The 9609-nt window shown below is 38.3% G+C and overlaps 1 long non-coding RNA gene across 2 annotated transcripts in view; it reads left to right on the forward strand.

Moving 5' to 3' along the window:
* Nucleotides 1-555: 555 nt before the first annotated feature.
* The window catches only part of LOC107582017 (uncharacterized), a 20070-nt gene continuing 11016 nt past the window's right edge, over nt 556-9609 (forward strand). The window contains exons 1-3 of one of the 2 annotated variants that reach the window (XR_001608890.1): nt 562-641; nt 1577-1701; nt 7257-8812. This is a non-coding gene — a long non-coding RNA (uncharacterized lncRNA). Of the gene's footprint in view, nt 642-1576; nt 1702-7256; nt 8813-9609 lie in introns of those variants that run through there. The other variant, XR_001608891.1, reaches the window with a different exon arrangement.

A 9609-nucleotide genomic window follows, 5' to 3' on the forward strand; every position in this document is an offset into this window, starting at 1 on the left:
TCCCACACCGAACAGATAAGCCTCAAGCATCTGAGTCACGCTGTTCCTAACCCAAATCCAGAGTGCCTGCTCTGCATTAGAATAGCACTGGGAAAACACTCAAGTGTTGATTGCTCACTGCATTGCATTGCATTTGTTGTTATTTTCTTTCTCAAAGAATGGATTACAGCTGGCAGCGCTGAAATCATACTGGATTTTATCAAAGCAGTGCAAACACATAGCATTCTATACATTATTTATACCTATCAGAGGGGAACGTGACCATGCATATTCATTGGAAAGTGTGAGGCAAGCTTTTCTATAGTAAACATCAACCCAGACCTTTACTCTATTTCCAAATGAACCACTGCTGACCACAAGCACATACCCAGTGTACTAAATTGAGGGTCAGTTTTGAATGTCCATTCAGTAATTTGTGTAATAGTTTTATTCATTGTGTGATTATTAGTCTGGCAGTTAGTCAGTCACCTATAGTTAGGACCCAGATCGTGTTAGAGACCCGGATGCTGGCACAGTTAAGAAAAGGTGTAAGCGCTGTTATTAACAAAAGCGTGAGATCGATGGACCTAACGGTAACAACGTCATTTCATCCGCAATGCTTTGATGAGTAATCGCATGTGTGCTTGCATCAAAAAAAAAGAGTAAGTTAATTTCTTTATACTAGTGATGGGAAATCAAGGCTTTCTAAACCGTTTGAGGCTTTCATGAAATTGTGCCGAAAAACGGTTCATTACTCGAAGCTTTTAGCACAGTGTGAATTAGCGACATCTGGTGGTCAGACCACCAAATCTAACAAAACATCGCGGAGCAGGATGGTTTGAAAAAGTTTATAATCTGTGCCAACTCGTGTCATGTGTAGTCCGGTCAACGGATTCACATATTGATCAATAATATAAAATATACAAGTGTGTGATTATAATTAATAATTGACGTGAGTAGTAGCAAAAATATTTTGGGTGAGCTGTTCGGGTTCTCTGAGACCCCAGCAATAGAACATGACAAAATGCACTAGAGGTGTGACGTGCATTCAGTTTCTGTCTGGTGTTGAGGTTATTCGAAACTATTCTACTGAATCCCAAATAAGTGTATACACACACACACACACACACACACACACACACACACACACACACACACACACACACACAACCAAGTCAAGGTCAAGTCAAATACAAGAGTCATGCGAAGTGCCGATTTTTTTCAAACTAGTTGTCCCGGCCTTCCGATACTGCATGACGTTTGAAGCTTCAAACATCATCAATCACATTGTATTGTCATTTCGATACAAGCATCGGCACAGTGTGTGATACAATAGTGCTTTGAAAACTGCGTCGTAGCATCGGAGCCTCGGGATCAATCGTCCCATCACCATTAATTTATGTTTAAAGACGTCATTATTGCATATGCCGTAACACATGTCTCTGTAAGCTAATCACGAGCTAATCCTGTTACGCAATCACTGTATAAACATATTTACCATGTGTTATTGACATACAAAATGCAGACTGTTATTAATTTGCATATTTATGTTCTTTAATGTAAACTTATACTTTATTATTGTTGTTTCTATTTCTAGAACCACACTCAAATAAACTGCTCAAATTCTGAAACGAGTGGTCTGTGAGTGGTGTGTGTTGCTAAATCCTCCAACTGACATAACGTTATTGTTCTGACCGGACAATATTTGGTGGTTGCCACCGGGTATTAATTAGCACCTAAGAGCTTAACAATTCTTTACACCCAACATCTCAAAACGTACCAATGAGCTCCCCTTTAATGGCGTAGACCATTAAAATCTGGATTTTCCTTACTTACTATCGATATAAACAAACTTTAATGTTTAAAACGTTAATTTCCTTCCATAAAAAAATTATGTACCATAACATTCGAAAGCCAACATCTCAAACCTTAGTAGCTTTGTTTTTTACATGCAAAAAGGAAGGCTAATTATAATAGTCTATCATTTAAATCCTGATGACTTACTGTAGCAAAAACTATGGAAGCTTGTTTCTGCCGTAAAATAAAATAAAATAAAAAGAACACAGACGCAGCTAGATAATTTCCATAATGACCAGCGCAATCTACCAAGAGCAGTGCACATTACTGAAGACATGCTTTTTTTGAGAGTTAAATAATGGCACAAATACCAGTAATTTGACGAGCGCAAACGTTCGTAAATCATGTTGCGTGATTCATTTTAATACTCTCCTCCCAAAAATGTTGTGTTTCAAAGTGAAACTCCTACAAATGCATATTCAGGCGCAAAAATAACTGTGTCTAAGCCTTTTCAGCACTAATTCTTCACTGCTAGTTGTAAGTAAATCTGGCCCATAGACTTTATTTCGCGCAATTCTGTGTTGAATTGTCACAATTCTGTGAAAAATGTCAGAATGGCAAGATACAAACTCAGAATTGTGAGAAATAAACACAGAATTATAATAAACTCACAAACTCAAGAAAAGAAACAAGCTTAAAAAAAAACGCAGCTGACAAATGGACGTGTAAAACTAAATTCTAAATAGACCATCATTAACTACATACTGATACTTCAGGAAGAAATTAAAATGCTGCAAATGCGTAAAAAATATGGCCATTTAACATGCAAATCACCATTTGAAAATCAGTTATATTGCAGAGTAATGGTTTCATCACTGTCATAATATTATCATAATGTCATAATGCGCAAGCATTCACTTGGAGAACTAGCAGGACGTATATTTGGTTCATTTTTAAATACATTTAGCTTATTTATGTAGTAGCTCCTCATATGTGAATATGCTGCTGGAGTGCAACCCCAGGGAATACATAAAGCTGTTGTGTCCCTCTTAGGAACACTCTCACTCAGAGAGCATGATGGGAAATAATCTGCTGAATGTGTGGCCCAAATGTTGTCTCCCATTTCCTCCGCTGCGGTCCATCCAGCCTGACGTCAATATGTGGATTAGAATGTTTTCATCTCTTTCACTCCCTCCGCCCTTAATAATCTAAAAGCTGCTTTCCCAGGAAGCAAAACAGCGACATGTGTAACAAAGATCAAAAATCCCTGAGCCAGAAAGAGAATTATTTATTTTTTAACCTTTATTTACCAAAAAGAAGGTGTGGTGAGGAGACGAGTGGGATACACCTCCGATTCTAATGCCTCCTTTCAATTATCCAATACATGTCCATTGTGTTCATCACCTATTTATTGCAACCCACTATAAAAGGATATAGTATAGTAATAATAATAATAATACATTGTCAGGAAGCAAAGGGATACACCAATATTAAAATGAGTTAATTTTAATGTTATGTGTGATAACTGATAACTATTAAATATTAATATTTAATCCTTTAAAAAGATTAAAAATTCTATATTAATTATTTAGAAGAAACATAATAATAATAAAATACATTTAAACTTAAAACTAAATATTTTAAGCCAATATTAAAATTCTAAAATTGACCAATAACCGATATGGAATCTGCATATATTGTGCATTAAAAAGACCAACACGGACATCACGCGTCTCAATTATCAAAGGTACAAACCATTTTCTTTGTAAGTTAAAAACCCACTTCACTCAGATCTCATATTGATGCTTCTGAGGGCCAACAGTGCCACATTTCCTGAATTGTGATGGACTGAATCATGAGATGTTCTACTCTAAATAGTGTAAGCAAGTCTGCTGACAGGCTGTCCAACAGTAAAAAACATTGACAGCGACAGAATGCATTTTATATGTCTAGTACCACGTTAACGATGATAAACAAGTCACACAATCCATATTTATAGCTTAACACGAGGAAATGCTGCGGAGAAATCAGCGAAAACTGGTCGTCTCCTGCTGATCCTTCTAAATAGTAAAGCTAGGGACTAAAGTCTCATCAATACTCGTCTGTCACCGTGAGGGACGGCAGTCCTCAGGGGCTGCACATGATCCTTCTCATTACTCATCCTGAACAAAGAAAATAATAGGCAGAATTTCTAGTGTTTCTTATTTCAGAAATGATAAATGGAATTAAGTAATGGCTTCATATGCTACAAATAATGTAACTCCATTAAGTGTAATTTGATCCTAGTTATGGCATAATTCCTAAAATGACCTGACCTAAATTGCACTCTTAATACAGTAAAGCCTCTTTAAAGCAGGTTACTGTTTCCTTGATATTTAGCCAGCTACTGGGACTCTGTGGCTGCATTCAGAGTAGCATACTACTCTTAGTACATACTTACTAGTATGTTTGCGGCATTCATATTTATTTAATTGCACACATACACACACACACAAAAGTGTTAATGTGATGGAGAACCAAAAAAGCAAACAAAGCCGTTTCTCTCCTTACCTCTAGCTACTAATGGGGAAACCCTGCTGCTTCATGAATTTTCAAAACCGCAGCTTTTTCTGAAAACTCCTTCCAGGGTGATGATTTTCAAAAACTCCAGTTGCAGTGTTATCGTGTAGACAGCGAAACCGGAGATTTTGGCTTGTGGCGTCGGAGCATGTGCTGTTATTTCTGCCAACTGGAAACTTATTCAGGCTTCTGATTGGCCAACATGGCTTTATGGTTGAGATTATATCGCCACCTGTTGGCTTGGCATGCTCTTGACAGTGCTTCATAGCATGCTTTTGCATTTTCATGTGGACAGAGATTTTTTTTTAAACGGAAGAAGGAAATATTCCGTTTATAAAAATACCTGTGTACATGTGGACATGGCCTTAGAGTGCTCATGGTCTAAAGAAAGCTTTCTTTGTGGAAAAGTCGCAGCTCTCACCTTCTTTATCCATGGCATTTGTCTTGCCTTTAAAAATTTCCCAGTCCAGAGGTATGACTATGCAGCATATGATAACACGCCGCCAAAATCGTAAAGGCCAAGGTAAGTTCAGCTGCTATTATGCACACCCTCTGGATTTCCTCTCATCTGCATCACTCTCAAGAGGACACATAAAGAACAGGGCATTTGGGATAATGGGCTGAGACCCACTCTATTATTTGTACTGAGGGAGCCTTAAGTCCTCTGAGTTTCCCTCTCAGGAATCTGAACCAGCCAAGCAGGAAGTCAACTTAGAAGTAGAGCCATTTTCTTGTGTTAATAACATATGGTAATAGCCTCTTGCCATTTTTCATTTTCTTTACTTAGCAGCACAACAACTCTCCAAAGACAATAAACAAATTGTTTAATTGTAGGTTTATCTGTTTACCTGCAAGCTAAATCTAGTCAATGTGACATATTTTTTGCCTATGGGGACAACAACAACAAAAAAAATCAAATCAGTTTTTACTTAGGGAATAGTTTTGTGAAAAAAACAATATGATAAAAGAAAGGTAGCATAATGAGGTTGAGATGGAAAGTACAGACATTTGTATTATCTGCATTAAGTAGTAGGATAAAATACATACTGTAACATTTTCAGGGAAAATCTTTCAGATATTTCAATGTCTACAATATCTGAAACATCTCTACACCAGAGAAACAGTACTTCATTCAAATTATTTCTACTTTCTAGCAATGAGGATTATGTAAATTATGCTTATGACACAGTCATAATCATTTCTGAATATTATGAAATCAGGAAAACTTTTCTTTCATGACCTTGCCATGTCATAAAAAGGTCAAATAATCTTATATATATATTTTAAATTTGACAGGCCTTGTCATGACGACGTGTCTGCAGGGATGTGTTCCAGTTCATTTTGTATGCCCTTCACCCACTAACTTCCTTCCGTCTCATTTTTTTGGATGTACATCATTGATTATGTTGCCCACTCCTGGCGAAACCTTTGCAATGGCCTGAATTGAAACGTCCTAAGCTTTTAATCACTTGAAATTCGCTATGGAGGTGATTTATTATTTACATTTTTTCCTTTACAAATTAGTTTGATGCAGTATTCTATGGGCCAGATATACTAACAGCTTGCGCCAGCGCAAACATCTTTTGGTGTTAAAATTGTACTTTCAGGATTTACTAAAGATGTGCACTGAAGAATTAGCGCTGAAAAGGCATGGACATAGTTATTTTTGCACCTGACGTTTCTGCTTATCAAATTACTGGTATTTGCACCATTATTTAACGCCCAAAAAAACACGTATTAAAGCAGACAGTAATTTGCGCTGCTCTTGGTAGATTGCGCTGGTCATTATGGAAATTATCTGACTGCATATGTGTTCTTTAATGTGTGCATTGTCAGTAAAACACCCGCAGACTTTTCCTCTCCCATCAGCACTTTTATGGAATTGCACTAATTTGCCCTGTTTAGTAAACCTGGCCCTATATGTATACAGGTATGCTTGGGCTGCTTTAAATGTAAAAAAAAAATATATATATATATATATATCATAGAGTTGTTTGAGGTGGGGATAAATTAAACGCAATCTGTGATGACATAATAATCGTGTTGCATTTTGGTATATGAAGCAGCCTGAAGCGTACATATGAAGTAGACTCGCTCCCTCAGTCAAAATTTAGGGGCCAAGGGTCTGTCCATATAAACTTCCCTTGTCCACTTCACAAAGTGGAACGCACTTCAAAATGGCACCGGGGATTCCCCCGAGGGAAGTTCACGAGTGCGTGTCTAAAAGTGAAATTGAATGCAGCCCAGGTGTCCTCTCTGTTGTATTACTTCCTGGTTATTATCACATGACAACAAAATGGCTGCCTTTATGCTGGATTTGTGTGATGATTACACTGACCTTGATATGGTGAACATATTATGAGCATATTATATTTCAATATTATATATTTATATATATACTGAAAATAAAACAATCATACAAAGTCCATTCAGAAAACTTTTCATTTTAGTTTGATTAATTACGATAAACTGTTTTTTATTATAACACAGGCTTGTAGAAAGGAATGACTTACTGTCAACTGTCAACAGAACAAAAGCAAATGTAATGATAAAGACCAGCATACTGTGAACACAACATGCACAAAAGCCAAAGCAAGAAAGATTTCATTCTTATAAAATTGGCCAATCACTTGCAGTCCATTGCTTTTACTGTAAAGGGAGGGAATGTCTGAAAATGTTCAATAGAAACTGCAATTTGCAAGATCGCTTTGTATTTGTGCTGTTGTAATTCTTGTAATATATGAGGGTTTCAGAGCATTCAAAGTCACCGTGGATATGTCTCTACTCACTAAATTTGGCCAGCAGAACCCACACGAAATCTAGCATGAACTACGAAACTGTCAATTTAAAGATATAAACCACAAATTGTCCATACCCTAATGATTTCTCTTTTTTCTTGTCTAATCATTTTATGCAAGCAGCGATTGAGGCACCGTGCCAATGGTCAATGATTGGTGGACAGAAAGGCTGGCACATTCTTCTTTCCTGCCAATATCCATTCTCACTTCCTCTGAGTCGAGCCCAGCTGTCACAGGCAGATGGAAACAGGACAGAGAAAAGCCACAGATCAGATAACGGATCACAATCCTTAAATTCTCAACTAATACAGCCCCCAAACCTTCCTTCAGCACCACCTTGCCTTGACGAAATGGGCCTTCACTAAAAATCTCTGTTCCTTACATTTATGGAAACATGGAGCTCAAATCTAAAGGGGTTTATTCTGACCCTAGACACATCACAACAATTCCCACATTTGCTGGCCATGTATGGATATCATAGGCAGAACCTCAAGAGGTGTGCATGACCACCTGATCTACGACCCTGGATTCTCTGAACAAGAACTGGAGCCATAAATGTGGGCCGCATTAACCCTGAAATTAGGGAAGAGTGGTGCTGCATTTTTCCACAAGTACCCACAATGACCTCTCTTTTTCTTCTATTGTCATCAAAACATTCTTTGTTCCCTGCACATTAACCTCTGAACCTGCACTCAACTGTTAAAATGGAGTATAATTCTATTGGCTTTTGTTCACCACCTTATCTTTAGAGCACTGTGCTAAAATCTGTGTGTTTGCTTTGATTTGGTGACCCTTTAAAGATATATATTAATCTTTTTTGTAAAGAACTGAAGATAAATATTATTCATTATGTCTATATTCCAGGAACTACAGTATGTTTCCTCATAGTTCTCAGATGCTGGGCAGCACAGCTTGAATGAATGATCTTGAAGTGTACGGAGATAAAAGGAAAAGTAATCTTGAAAACACTCTGAAGAACAACTTAAATGTATGCGTGTTTGTCGCAGCGCTGTGTCCATTCCTGCAACAGAGGGACTTCCAAGCAAGACAAGAATCAAGATTATAAGAAGTTCATTACTGAGAAACTCATGTTTGAACTTTAACCTCAAAGGATTTAAAATGAATGCGGTGAGAGATTAAAATCAATATACAGCACAATAACCTTGAAATATCGATGTATAAACTCCTTCTACACCTTAATAAGAGCAAACGGGAGACTACAAGACGCAAGTCATTTGACCAAAATTTTTAATAATTAGCTTGTAGTGGGAAAACAACAATCTGTACAAACAAGTTAACTGAATAAAAGACATAAAGTAGGACAAAATGGTCAGGCAAAACATATACAGGGCCATGAGCATTTAAGAGCTGTGAATCAGTCCAGGCAAACTAACAAGCATGCAGCATCCAGAATCAGTGGCTAGAGAAATGCACAGGTCACTGGATTTGGGAAGCAATGGCTGCAAGTGGAATTTAATGGAGAGTGTGAATGTTTGCAGGGGAAAACCACTGACATCGCTGGAGAGAGATGCATATTTTTGCAAAATGTCACAGTTATTCTGTGTGTGTGATCTCAGCAGACATGTTGGTATACTAGATATGTAGTTGGATAGATGGGATGATGGAGCTTATCCCAATGTCTTAGGCCTGTCTATCACAGCGCTTATATACAACTCCATTCACACTTACACAAATATCTGCAATTCACCTATCCTGGGACGCATTTCCCAAAAGCATTGTATAGTTGCATGTTCTGCTGTTACTAACATAGTTCAATACATTCGCAAACAACATCACAAACTTGTGTGGCTGGAACAATAGCTTTCAAGCTGTAGTTAGAAGCATAGTTCCCTTTCATGGGAACTTTGAACTGCGTCCTCTAGGGGTCGCTATGGGGAATGCCTCGTCGTGACCCGTGTCTGAAGCATACATTGAAAAAACACCAACTCGTTGGCCGGCGACAGCCATGACGTCACTACCGGTGCGACTATAGTATAAATAGGCGCCGGGAGCTACACATCATTCTCTTCTTCGTCTTCGTTAACTGTTTTGTTTGAAGCGTGCATTTCTGTGGTAACAGCAATCTCTATTTATCTCATTATGGCGAGCATTAGCAAAGCATTTAAGGATGTGTGCATCCATGTTGACGTTTTTTAACATCTGATGACACACACGATCTATGCGTTGTTTTGTTTGGGCATAGAGCACGCACGCGATGTCTCCGAGGGGGCAATCGGCGTGCACTTTTCCAAGGAAAAAAGCTCCGCTCTCGTTTGTCTCTCTTTTCGAGGAAAGAGGGGCAGCCATCTGCTTCCCGCGGTTCAGGACCCTCCGCTGCTGAGGCACGGAGGAGAATGAGCTCGTGGGGATCTCAGGTGGACCTGGCCGATGAGTTTAGAGAGGGGCTTTCCTTCTCGCGCTCATCGGCGGGGGGCGAGAGACAGCCACTGGAGGATGATGTTCTCTCTTTAACATC

Source organism: Sinocyclocheilus grahami, unplaced genomic scaffold (assembly GCF_001515645.1).
Source record: "Sinocyclocheilus grahami isolate Dianchi unplaced genomic scaffold, SAMN03320097.WGS_v1.1 scaffold3.1, whole genome shotgun sequence".
Lineage (NCBI taxonomy): Eukaryota > Metazoa > Chordata > Actinopteri > Cypriniformes > Cyprinidae > Sinocyclocheilus > Sinocyclocheilus grahami.